At 39.7% G+C, this 11,473-nt stretch overlaps 1 long non-coding RNA gene across 2 annotated transcripts; it reads left to right on the top strand.

Annotated features, from left to right (window-relative positions):
- Positions 1-3,279: 3,279 nt before the first annotated feature.
- LOC122996481 lies at positions 3,280-9,920 on the top strand. 2 transcript variants are annotated; one of them, XR_006406995.1, is made up of 4 exons: positions 3,280-3,415; positions 3,617-3,713; positions 3,803-4,387; positions 4,815-9,920. It is a non-coding gene; the product is annotated as an uncharacterized LOC122996481 (long non-coding RNA). The 2 variants fall into 2 exon arrangements; XR_006406994.1 differs by having other exon boundaries at positions 3,803-9,920.
- Positions 9,921-11,473: the final 1,553 nt, after the last annotated feature.

Raw genomic sequence — 11,473 nt, 5'->3', positions numbered from 1 at the left:
GACCAAAAATATTGGTACCCTTCCACCTTTTTTAAACTGCAACTGCAAGTTTCAGCTCTTTCCACAGATGTTCAATGGGATTTAGATCAGGACTCATAGCAGGCCACTTCAGAACGGTCCAACGTTTTCTCCTCATCCACTCTTGGGTACTTTTTGATGTATGTTTGGGGTCATTATCCTGCTGGAAGACACAGCTTTCTGACGCTGGGCTGTATGTTTTGCTCCAAAATGCTTTATAGTCTTCTGATTTCATTGTGCCCTGCACAGATTCAAGGCACCCAATGCCTGAGGCAGCAAAGCAACCCGAAAACATCACTGAGCCTCCTCCATTTTTCATGGTAGGCATGGTAAACATAGGGTTGGTGTGATTTAACAAAAAGCTCTAATGTTGTTCCATCTGTCCAAAGCACATTCTCCCAGAGGGACTGTGGCTTGTCAACATGCATTTTGGCAAAGTCCAGTCTGACTTGAAGGATAGTGGAGGATAGTGCGACTTGAGACTATTGTACCTTGAACTTGAAGATCAGCTTGGATCTATATTGAAGTTTTCCTTGGTTCTTTCTCGACCATTAGAGCAACCTTTCTGTTCAATATCCCAATTTTCTTCTTGCGACCACGTCCAGAGATGTTGGCTACAGTTCCATGGGCCTTACACTTCTTAATAATATTGGCAACAGTGGTCACAGGAACATTGAGCTCTTTGGAGATGGTTGACAGGATATTTTTAAGGACACATTTGGCAGACCTGGTTTTAGTGTGGCTTTAAAATGCTGGCTGAGTCAATATCATCTTTTAGATTTAAGCACACTGAGAGCTTGTTCTGGTTTAACCTGTCTGCCACTGATCTATCTAGTTAATGTATTTTCTTACATATAAGTTCAATTTTGCATTTATTATTGTAGATTTTTAATGCACTGCTCGTGTGTGACGCATGTTACAACCTCTGTTATGAAAATGGCTATAGAGTTAGCTAGAAATGTAGCTAGAAACTAGCATTACTCACACTGAAAGATAGCCAGAGACAATAGTTCATTCAATGCTGTCCATATATAAATTTGTTTTACATTTGTTACATTTGATGTTACCTATCTTAGATAAGCTAACATTATTAAATCAAATTTACATCAAAGCTAACATTAACGCTACTGTGCTGTAATGTCATGCTTAGTTTGCTTGCCACAGCTATTTCAGAATTTAAAACAGCAAAGACACAATGAACTACCAGATACTTTTTATGGTTGACCTATAAAAAATAACATTTTAGCTGCATAATTGACTTAACAGGACAGTTAAAATTAGAAAAAGAACATTAAACAGACAAACCCTGTTAGCAGCAGGTAGAGTTAGTATCAGCAGCTACTAACAACCTGAATGTATCTTATATTATATCAGAGTAACTTCAAGAGCAAATTACAAATTGTGCATTTGTCTTTCACCTGCCTAAACACAGATTACCAAGGAACAAGATGTCACTCAGGCTACACACTAACCTTCCACTACTGCTGCATTTATATAGTTTATATCGTTTACACCACAATAATCAAACTTTGAACCAATTTGATTTTTGAAAATATGATTTTCAGCTTATTTGAAAAGATGATGACAATGTAGCTGCAAAACCCAAACCAGCCTAAACAGACTCTTTTGTGGCTACGATTAAATAAATATTTTAGAGCTGGTTAATACAACAGTTATCATCATAGGAAGGCTATAACTCAATGGTATGATGACTTAATGACAATACAGGCTGAATATGAACATGGCTGTTGAAACTGTAGAAGTCATTACATCCCCTGTTAAATATTGTACTTAATTTGCAGTGAGAGGTTGTTTCTTTGAAATTTTCCTGGAGTAGGCAAAATTATAGACTACAGTGCCAACACACACACACACACACACACACACAGACCTAGCAGGCCACGGGCCCATTCTGCCTTTTACACACAACTGCGCACACATGCCTCCTGGTAACTTTCTAGGTAACGTTATGTTATTTCTGTGGCACATTAACTCACTTTTTTTCCATCGTGCCACTGCTCCTCTCATTACGGTTACGGGTTTGGCTGCAATAATAATTATGAATACACACAATGAAAAAGTCACGTTTTACGTACGGACATACGGACAATATATCCTAATGTTACTTTGTCACCTTAAATACCAGGTGAACAAGCAAGCTAGCTTGCAAATTACATAACGTTAGGCTAACGTCATTAACTAACGTTATTAACGTTAAATATTTTACCAAAGTTGGAGGGTCTACGTTAACAGAATTCACAATTTCAACTTTCCACATCCACCCCAGTCCGTTTACGTTTACAAAGGAGTTAAAAGTAACGTCCTCACTTGAGGAAATATTCAGCTGGAGTGAGAAGGGGGATCGAGAGGGTTAAAATCAGTGACATGTTATCGATTTGCAGTCTCTTGTAATGTCATTACGTATTTGTCAAGTATGACCATATCATGGATGTATGGACCATATCCTCGCTGATATTTGAGTGATTCAAAATAATTGAATTGCAATTATTTATCATCATCACGGTAAATTATTGCGTTTGTGTTGGTTGCACAAACTCCAACCTGTCAGGACATCGGGCCCATGTATTTCCTAACAGGAAAAGGAACTGTCTTCCGTGCTTGGGTGCGTTTTGTGCAGGTGAAGAGACGGGCTCTCACTTCGCATCTGTTAAGAAAAACACGGTCATATTTGGCGCTCATTTTAGACTGGAGGATTATCATCCCAGCGATATGATGGAGTTCAGGATGGGATGCTGATGCCAGGAACGGGTGAGACTCAATGCTGGTGTGGTTCCTTCAGTGCACACAGTGGCTTTATCAGGTCCGCCATCAGCATCAGCTTCTGGTTCTGCCGCGTGCGGGCCTAATGGTCACGGATCCGTCAGAGATTCAGCTCGTTGAAAATGTGAACTGTGCACTGTAAGTATTGTTTTCTAATGTTTGCTAACTTCCAAATCAGTCAAAATAATGATTTAAATAATGAGACGCAACGTGTGATGCGTGTTAATTGTTGTAAGGCAACTTAGCTGGCTTGTAAACCCCCCCAGCTAATAAGGCATAATGGTTAACGTTAGCTAGCATTAGCAATGCATTTTGTTAATATACTGTTTACATATGAAGGTATAATTGATAATCTCAGTTTGCTAACATTAGAACCCTGAAGTCTAACTACAGCTTGGTGACTTTGTCTCATAATAATAATAAATTCGTAATTTATTTTCATGTGGTGTAATGTTGGTGTGTTATAAGGATTCAGGAGATACTACAGATGCACCTACAGCCAGTGCTGCAGTGCATGTAAACCCAGAGGAAGAGGCCTTCTCTCCACTGGCTCCTCAACCATCTGTGCTTCACTTTGGTTCACAGTGTAACCTCAAGCCTTTACATTGTTTATCAGGTAGTGTAACATTACTCTTATATCTAGAATTAGCTGTACATGCCACACATCCATTTACATAATGTAGGAGGGCAAAATATTAGAAAAACCTCTCAGTATGATGCAGGATGGTACAACTCCGGTTTGAGAAACAAACATTAACTCCACTGGTCAGTCTTATACACAGCGATTATGAATCTTTCTCTGTTTTCATGGATGAAGCTGGTGATATGTAATGGATCCCAGAGGAGGAAATGAGTGAGTCATCTGACGAGGAACTGTCAAAAGAGCCACTTCAGGAATCTCACCCTGACCTCAAGTAAGACTTCTTCTTTTAATTTAGATTAGATAGATTATGTGTCACTAAATTGTCTCATAGTCAGAAATAATAACTTTTTCTTGTTTCAGTGCTGCTGACAAGTTCATTGTGTGCCAAAGCCAGCTGATGTCCTTGTTTAACATTTGTTATGCCTGTTGTGCATAAACCCAGGGAAACATAGAGCAGCAGGAGGGAACTTATGTAAAAATAAAGCAAGTTAGAGAATATTTGTGAATTCTGATTAAAAAAAAGGAAGTTCATAATCTGTATGTTTTTATTGATTTTTTTGTTTTGTTTTGTTTTGATCTATTTATATACGTCATTATTTTTATGGTAATGGTAATTTTTTGCCTTTCATGTACATCTCTTGGGTCTGTGCAACATGTGGGCATGAGCGTTATTGGCAGAACCAGCCAATGCTGCACCGAAACATGCCTGCCTGCAACCTCTTATTGTTTGGTGCCATCCACTTTTCGGGTTGCATGGCTACCCAGACCATAAGAATGCTGAAGCTGTTTGGGCTTCAGCGCATCAGTGCCAGCACCTTCTTCTGCCATCAACAACTGTACACAATTCCTACCATCGTACAGGCATGGCAGAATGAAAAGGCAGGGCTCGTCAGAGGTCTGAATGAGATGGGGGGGGGGTGGGCTGATCCTCTCTGGTGACTGCAGGTAGTACACGTCGGCTTGCATCGTTGATATAGAAAACAAGTCAAAACAGTATGATATAATATAGTTTAATGTATCACTTTTTGTGCTTTAATGTCTGACCACAGATGTAAATTAACTATATAGCTAACTCTGGCCCAACATTTGTGTTGTGTATGGCCCCTGTTAAATAAACCAATTAAACTGTTTTTGACATTGATAGGTCAGACTGAGATAGATAGATAGATAGATAGATAGATAGATTGAGCAATATTTCACGATCTTTTCAGCTCCTTTAATCACAGTCACAGAGCAGTGAGGTCACATGATAAAGAGGCAGAACCTGATTGGTCCTCCATTGGCATAGCATTGATTGGTGCCTTGCAGATGGAACCTTACAGGACTAAGTGATTGATTTTTGAAATAGAACCTTTTCTTTTCTCAAATGCAGCAACATGGTGGACTTCATGGTGAAGATGACGTGGGAGGTCAACCACAGTGGTCATCTGTACACTTACTGCATTCAAAGCTTATGCCACGTTCACATCATTTTGTTCTGACTGTGATTACGATCTGTCCAAACACAAAAACTGTTTACGTCAGCCTCTTCGTAATTCTGAAATAACCCCTGGTGAAAAGTACAGAAGTGGTGGAAAATCTGTGGCAAAATGGCTGCCAAGCCACTGTGTATGGAAGTTACATCTAAATAAGAAACCATATTAATTCATAACTAATGTTAACAAACTTTATTTTTTATGTGTTAAAATGTGGTTCCTTACAAGCCACTCAAAATGTGTGTCACATCAAAAGCAGCAAATTTAGGCTATTTTACAGGTGTGACTACAAGGCTCGTAGTCAGGGAAACCATCAAAGAACAACAGGCTTGTTCAAGATGAGCCAGGCCTGCACAGAATCGATCACCAGCAATCACTGCACAATGCATGTCAGTTAGATTTTTGTCCGACTTGATCCCGACTTGCTTTGATGTCATGCACGCCTGGGCACCGATAACCTCACAAGATCAAGGTAACCACAGTTTTTAGAGTGGTATTTCCAAGTCATGTTAATAGTTGATACCATATCATTCAGAACATCATTAAAACTGTGATTGATTCAATATAAGCTTGAGTAGATTGATCTGAAAACATTTGATTCAATCAGGATCAGATCTAACAAGATGTGACTACTTCTTTGACTTCCTGTATATTCTTTGAAGGCTGCTGGAAACTGTCCGACTTGTCTGCAGCTTTTTGTCACCGCCCCCTGCTGCTGCCGCCTGATCTCGTCCACTGAGGCGCAGTTGATCTCAAACGAGTCTAACATGTGAAAACTCAAGTCACAATAACAGGAGGTTCTTCCCACTCTGTAAATATTGTGTGAATGCAGGATTAACCAGCAGTGCTTGTGTTGAAGGAAGCAAAGGTGCCAACGATCAAAATGACAAGTGGGGAAATGAGAGATGCTGAATGCTTAGTGATAACCTTGTTGAAAATAAAAGTGAGTTGTATTTAGCAGGTTTGAGATGGAAGTAACAAGATGTTACTGTCACGTGTGAGAGTGGGGCAGCCAGGTAGATGACCTAAATACAGACTCGGCAGACAGACTGGTTGAATGAGGCAAAACAAAATCAAGCAAAACAAAGTCCAAAAGGGGAAGGGAGCAGGCAGGCAGGTCAAAGCCTCAGGATCAGGTTGGCGAGAACAAAAGAGTCCATGGAAGTAACTATGAACTGGCAGAGAACAACCAGTATAAGTAGAGAGGCACTAATGAGGGAATGGGCAGCAGGTGCAGACACAGGAGTGTAGATGGGAAGAGGAAGGAAGGTCCATGGGCATCTGGTGGACAACTTGAGAATAGCAGGTCTGGGGACTTGGAAGAGAGAACATGGCCAGGGAGAAGAGATGCAGAGAACTGGGGATGAGAGTGTCCCTGCAGAGAGGGACTGAGCAGCAGACCATGACAGTTGACTTACAAGCTTGTTTGATAAAAATAGCCACATAACTACACACAATGAATTAAGCTGCTTCTTTTGTCAACAACACATTTAAATTTACAAGCTTGGGGTGTCTGTGACAGCTGGATTCCTGGTAAATCCCAGGCCTGGTATCTATTTTTAAAGCATTACCTAAAAAGCAATGGCGTGTCATTATCACCATGTCTAAGTCGCCTCACTTAGCTCCACTGCAGAAAGTACATACAGATGATCACATGCATGCATTTCCCTGTTTGCTTTCACTCTCTCTCTCTCTCTCTCTCACACACACACACACACACCCACACACTTCTTATTGGTGCCATTATGAAGGCAGGTGCCATCATCCATTACATACTGCCTCCGGCTTTCACAGACAGCATCGGGTTAGGCAGGGTGGGCTCCTTCTTCTCATTAACCCACCTCGACAGTTAGGGTGGTAATCCCAGCCATATCAATCAATCCTAAATGGTGGAAGCCTGCAGAAAATGCTGTGTTAACGTATTAACGATTCCCCAGGGAGAGGAGGAGGGTACTATAAAATGCAAGTAGGTGATGACGTTTCCTCCTTTACATCTTCCTGTTTTGACATGGAGGTTATCGAAAGGCCTCAGATAGTGAGTTTTTAGATGCTTTACAGTCTGTGACATTTGTATTGTCATATTTAGTAACAAGGTGTCTTTGTTCATTGTTTCTGTTGACGCAATTCATGAGGAATGGGGTGTTTTTTGTTCTACTTTTAATTATTTATCATCTAGGTTTTGAATAGGGTATCTAGTTCTTGAAAGGCAGAAAAGCATTGAATTCAGCTTAAAAAAAGCTTCAGTATTAAAAAGTCTTGACAGAAATATTAGTTATAACTTTTTTGTAAGTGTTTGTGGGCTGTCTGGAGACATTCTACATCCATAAACTAGTGAGACTGGTGCAACCAAGCTACAATAGCTAATAAGCTAATCAATTTTAGTTTCAGTTTTAGCAAAAGGTTAAAAGGACTTAAATTATTAATTGTGTAATTGGTTAATCCATTCATTGATTTTCTGCCACTTAACTGCGGGTCACATTAATTGACTTAACTATATTACTTGGAATTATTGATCTATACAGTACAAGTAAGTAATAATAAGTAAATGTGTAATATAAATGCCATTGAATTAATGTACTTCATAATTGCAGGCCTTTGTGTCCCTGCTGGTTTCTTAATTCATAATTAAAAGAGCTACAGTCAAACCTCAAACAATGAAAAACGATGTAGAAAACACGATGGAAATATGACTTTTCTGTTTGTTTCATATACTAATTTGAGGAGTGTTGCAGTCTCCTTATCACTCAACACTGATCTGATGTTTTCACCTCCTCAGTTGAGTGGAAGCTTCACGCTTCATGTACGTCATGATTTATTCACTAAGTCGGTTTCCATTGCACTTCAAGGCATTTTGATTTTATCACTGTATCAGCCTAGCATAGAAAACACTTCCTGCAATATTTTGAGATTTTTTTTTCTGTTCTGTATGACTGGTGTGTGTTGCAGTTTGGACCTCTGCCCTGGTTAAAATTGGGTGGAACTATGCTGGAAGTAGATGTATGAATAACTTGCTTGCCTTGATAGTTGAAACACAACTAAAAGAAAGTGAAAGAAATTTCAATAGGCCTTTTTCACAGCCGATACTTTGACTTGTCATTAAAAAAAAAAAACACAGGTGTTACTAATAACATTAAGGGTGTTTTCAAACCTGCATTGTTTAGTCCGATTGAGTCAGACACTCTTTTAATTTCCCCCTTTGTGTGATTTTTTTGGGCAGGTCTGAACACAGCAGTCATACTCAGGTGTGGACAAAAACAACTGTGCTCTGCAAGTTTGAGCTAAACAGCTCCTGTAATCAGGTGTGCTTTGCTTACTGGGCTGCAGATGAGCGAAATCATCAGTTGCTAGCAGCTAGATAGTGAATTGAGGTCCAAACTGGACTAGCACAACGAAATATGTATTATTTTTGATATTTGGCAGATAGGAGCTTTTTCAGGAGCTTCTTCTTGTGTTTACTGAACAAAGGGGAAAATGCTACCAACTCATCAACTGATTCAGACCAAAGCAGACCTACTACTGGTTTGAAATTGCCCTAACAATACCACTGTTCTATTCCAAGTGTTCCAGTAAATCATGACAGTGTGACAGTGAGCCATCATGCACAATAGTGGGACCCTGAAACTGAGGCAACTGGAATGGAATTCAGCCATCATTCTTTTTATAATGTATTACACCTATTCTATACTGTGACATGTCAAAATGTCCTCTGTTAAAAAAAGCCTATCAAGCTTAGTCAATACACCTACACAGTCCTCAGGAAGGTCAGGGTGGGTAGTGCCTTTAACCACCACAGGAAGCCTTTTTCTGCCATTAATTCTTATGAGTCCTACATTTTCACCATGACAACCCATCACAGTAAGTATGATGCCTTTAGTCCACTTTGCCCACTGTCACCTGATACCCACAGACAGAAATAGAATCCACTTACAGTATTTTAACTCTATAGCAGTTAATTAGGCTGTAAATGAAACCACAGAATACATTGATGTTCAGAAATGAGCGCCCATATATTGCAGAAAGGTTGGAAGGAATGTAAACTATAGACAGAGTGAAGAAATGACCATGAACATTAGAGTGGTTGGGTCAATAAAGATAGGAAGTGTCATGGTAACAGACAACTTATTATTTTGAAAAGTAATGATTGAATGAATGATAATGTCTTGTTTTTGCTTCCTTCTTCAACATCTTCTTACCAAGACTTTTGTTTGCCTGCCAACTTGGTGAGGTCAAGTACATAAACACCATGTTTTCCAGAGCTGTTCAGTAGATCTGAGGCTTAAGTCTTCATCAAACACCCATGTTGTGTCTGGAAATAAAAGCAGTGTTGCCAGTGAAATGTCCTCATACATGTCTCAACCCAATTGGTCAAAGCAGATGGCCGCCTGCTTCTGCTTGAGGTTTCTACCCGTTAAAGGGGAGTTTTTCCTTACCGCTGTCACCAAGTGCTTGCTCATGGGGGAATTGTTGGGTCTCCGTAAATTAAAGAGTAGATTAAGAGAGACCTGCTCTATGTGAAAAGTGCCCTGAGATGACTTTTTGTTGTGATTTGGTGCTATATGGATAAAATTGAATGTAGCATAGAAAATGTATCTAACCATCCATTGAACAATAGCTGACGTGATGCATGTTCTTTCCCGAAACTCAATTACCACAACGCCAGAGATAATCCACGAACAAGCAGAGTGATCGATTTTCTATCAACAACACTGTGGTGTTTGTGCTGGTTAAGCCTAAAAACACACAGCGGCAGATTAAATTTACTGCCGTACATCTCAAATGTACGCTTTTGGAGTGCATTTTAGTTTTACCATCAAATTGTTTTCAACTGTGACCCTGGAAAATAACATCACTCATCAGCTCTCAAAGCCAATTTTGTTGTTGGCCTAACATACTCCATGAGTACCATAGAGCTCCCTTGTTGTCCAAAAATTATTAAAAATATATCAGTGAGCCACACCATTGCACTGGGTGATATGTTCCTTCATTACTATAAACACACACATTGTAGTTTATTCTGACTTAATCCCACACACTCCGTCCTGTTGCCAGAAATACTCACTAGAGCGCCAAATATGGATGAATCGGCTGCTCAACATAGTTCTCAACAAATGCACTATTTTCTCCTGTTTGAATATTGTTTGCTAAACACTATGGTGACGAGCTGTTTGAGGAAATTATTTTGTATGTTAAAGAAATTAAACATCATGTTTGTAACCTGTTTTTAAAGATTTAGGGGCAGCTTTTGCAGCCCTTAAACCTGTGCAAATGAGACAAAAAGAAACCTCAATGCACCCCAAACTGCACTGCAAGTGGTGCATCTTTACTATTTGCATGTGTGTAAATTAGATACAATATACATGCATTTGGTGCAAAATTGGCCCCTTTCTGTGCAAATAAGCCTCATTGCAAAAACAGTCTAATTCACAAAGACCAGTGCTAATAACCACACACAGCGTGAAATTATTAGTGTCTTTAGAAAGTTGGTGGTAACTGAAGCGCACTCACTCCCTCTCTCACTCACTCTCTTGCTCACTCTCTTCAAATCTCCAAGTTTGTGAGGCTTCAATGATACTGAATTGATATTGAATGATATCAAGGACGAAATCTTCAGTCAGACATTGAGGGTGGATCAAGTATGGCGTGGAAGGCTCATCTCTGACTTTCAGCTACTTAAAAATAAAAATGTCCTGACAGCTCTGATGGAGCTCAGGATTCATACATAAGTTCTGTTTTATTACAAACAATTCCACCATATAAACCTGAATCTGTGTGTAACAGCTGACCTGTGTAGATGGGCAGCAGAACACAGAACCTTAATTACCATCAAATCCTGACCAATCCAGTGTTAATGCTGCTGTGCCACATGCATAAATGCATACAGCCTCTTTCTCAGTTTGGAGACACACTTATCATTTCAGCTGCTGTGTGATGCTACAGCCAGCTGTGACACACAGCCAGCTGTGGACAACAAACAGAACATCAGTGCTGATGTTTCTGCGAAATTCGCGGATACATTCAGTGACATCTGAGGAGCATTATTGTAAGATTCAGACATTAACACATTTCAGATCTGCCTGAGGCACAATAATAGCTGTATACTGACATTTCAGTAGATTATGTTATAGACGTAACGTGTGAGAAGTAAAAGAACCAAAATACATGAAAGTTGCTTTGTTATTGTGGAGCTCTATGTGTGTGTGCACCTCTGCTAATTAAAGACACGCAATTTGAGGCCTTTGTGCTCTCTGCAGTTTTTCATTATGGACCAATCTGTGTGCTGAAATGTGGAGAAAATGATGAAACACTGGAAACAGCTCCACTCACTCAATCAGAAGCAAAACAACAGCAAACTGCATTCAGCTGCAAAACATTTGACATATGAGAGAGTAAGGTGTTTCAGTGTAGCTGTCAGCCTCATGATGCATCCCATCATGCATCATTCTCAGAAGGAATCTCTGAGCTTCACACTAATTCCTCTCAGCCAATTCACCATCTGATGCATCCTCGTTTAGAGAGCAAACCTCTGGGATCTTTATTATTACATGTGTCTATACTT

This window comes from Thunnus albacares, chromosome 14, assembly GCF_914725855.1.
Source record: "Thunnus albacares chromosome 14, fThuAlb1.1, whole genome shotgun sequence".
Taxonomy (NCBI): domain Eukaryota; kingdom Metazoa; phylum Chordata; class Actinopteri; order Scombriformes; family Scombridae; genus Thunnus; species Thunnus albacares.
The sequence above is the reverse complement of the archived record's forward strand: the minus strand, read 5'-3'. Positions and strand labels throughout refer to the sequence as shown.